The sequence below is a fragment of the Crocuta crocuta genome, unplaced genomic scaffold, assembly GCF_008692635.1.
Source record: "Crocuta crocuta isolate KB4526 unplaced genomic scaffold, BGI_CrCroc_1.0 scaffold1385, whole genome shotgun sequence".
NCBI classification, from domain to species: Eukaryota; Metazoa; Chordata; class Mammalia; order Carnivora; family Hyaenidae; genus Crocuta; species Crocuta crocuta.
The window spans coordinates 49,991-52,393 of NW_027529562.1; the positions used below are offsets into that span (position 1 = coordinate 49,991).

Genomic DNA, 2,403 nt, shown 5'->3' on the forward strand with positions numbered 1-2,403 from the left:
GCTGGTTAGTATGAATGTACCATCTAAAAAGAAACCAGGACCTCTTATTCAAGGAAATAAGAAAATTACTCTGAAGGCAATTCAGAGATCATCAAGACTGCCACTCTCATCACTGGCTTAGAGTAAAAGAGAAATGATTTCTGAATCTTAAATTTCTACGTATTATGAACACTTCCAAACTGGTGGAATAAGTACATCCTAAAATATAATTCTCCAAAAATGAAAGAAGAACACTGTGGAAAATTGTCAGAATGAATTTTGTCAGAACTCTGGAAATGACCAAAGACTTTCAATAATATAGAGCATTAATTCAAGAAATTCAGTTGAATCTTGATAAGAACAATGAGCTTTTTGACTTTTTTTTAAAATTTTTTAATGTTTTTTATTTATTTCTACGAGAGAGAGAGAGAGAGACAGCATGAGCAGGGGAGGGTCAGAGAGAGAGGGAGTCACAGACTCTGAAAGAGGCTCCAGGCTCTGAGCTGGCAGTTATCACAGAGCCTGACGCGGGGCTCGAACCCACGAACCGCGAGATCATGACCTGAATGAAAGCCGGACGCTTAACCGACTAAGCCACCCGGGCGCCCCAGCTTTTTGACATTTTTATCTTGCTCTGTTTTCATACCAGTTTTACTAGCTCTACAGTAGCTTAAAATCTGCTAATTTTGAAATTGTAATGTCTGTGAAACTAAACCGACTCACAACTGCTAGATAAGTCAAAATGTGTTTGGAACCAAAGAATGTTATATTCCAATAGAATTATCATTATTTGGTCTGAATAGCAGCTCCCAGAGAACACCCTCTCAAAGGGCTTTTCTTTATTTGATCTGACACAGAGCTCACACAGTGGAAAAGAGCCTTTCCTTGGTGTGTGTATATATATATATATATCAGTGACAATGTTAAACATTAGAGGTTTCAGAGGCAACAATATTAGTTGGCGGGGTGGGAAGGCTGACCAAAAAGCTGAATAGAAAAATTTTAGAGCAGTCTCTCTTGCTTAGATGGCATCCATGGTGGGTCAAGAGGATCTGGTGCTAGGGGAGATTCACCAGGACTGGGAGGACCACAAGTACATTGAGTTCATCACCAGCAACATAAAGAAAATCATGAACTTTCTCAACTTATTTGATATCTGTTGTCCTTCAAGACTTGGAACACTAAAGGAGAAATTGATAGCACTCTAATGGAAAATAGAGTACATTGAAGCATGGATAAAGAAAGGTGAGACCCTCACCTAGAACTATGCCATATTTTTTTCTGGGAAGTTGCTTACAGAGCACTGACCTAAGTAGGAAGTGCCCCAGCAGCCTCAGCTTGGTTCCTTCTCCTTAAAGAGCAACAGGACTTACTCTTGTTTCTCTGTTTTCAAAAGCATGGCCTTTGGGTTCAGCCATGTACATTTGTGTTTGATGAGAGGAGAAGTCCAGGGGAACTCTTGGAAAGAACATTAGGCATTTCAGTTTTTACGTAACATTTTGTAGAACTGTTTGTCAATGTAATTGAGGCTTTCAGAGCCAACTGCCTGAGACTTTTTGTCAAAGGCCTCCCCCACCCCCTCAGACTTTTCTTAAGGCTCTCAATGGTCTCTGTATTAGTTCCGTAAACAGTCTGTCTTCACTCCACCTTAAGGGGGGGGAGGCAGTCCTGGCTAAGACATTCATGACTTAGCAAGGTGACTGCCAGAGAATGTTTCTGCTAACCCATCAATTTCTTGTCCTTTTGGGAAGGTCAAAGCCAACCACTCACTTCACGTGAAGGGATAGTTTTCAGAATTTTCTTTCTGTCACTTGCAGTTTTCTTGCNTCTCAAAATAAAATCCTAAACTTAAAAAAAAAAAAAAAACTTGGGAATGAGATTTCCTTAGAGGTCTTTGAATAGCTACAAAGTATTTCTGGAAATCTAGAATTACATGCACATGTTCCCAAGTGTGTGCATGTTCATAATTGACCTGAGAAGGTTCTAAGCCCTTTGGATGACTGATCACATTGAGTCTGTACACAAACAAGTAATGACAGCTAAAAGAGTTATCCACTGCCTGCCTAGGTGTTTAAGACATGCACTAATATAGAGAAAGTGACTTGGGAAAGGCTGGGTATCTATTATTTTCAGGAACTTAAGAAAATCTCGGTCTAATCATTAGCCAACTACTAATAAAATCATGTAGAACTTGATTGGCTGCTCATAATAAGGAATAGAGAATTTACAGAACTAATAAAAAAACATAAATAAACAACAGCAACAATAACACCTACTAACAAAAACAATAAATTCTGGGGAGAATAGAAAATTTAATTATTATGTTGCCATGATATATTATTTAAAAATATATTTTTCAATAAAAATGAAATATATATATGTAAACAAAAAAGTAAAACTCATTTATGGTGAGGAAATGAATCA

The 2,403-nt window shown here is 37.9% G+C and overlaps 1 pseudogene; it reads left to right on the top strand.

Annotated features, from left to right (window-relative positions):
• Positions 1 to 1,013: 1,013 nt before the first annotated feature.
• LOC144229433 (protein BRICK1 pseudogene) lies at positions 1,014 to 1,241 on the top strand (annotated as a pseudogene).
• The last annotated feature ends 1,162 nt before the right edge of the window (positions 1,242 to 2,403 follow it).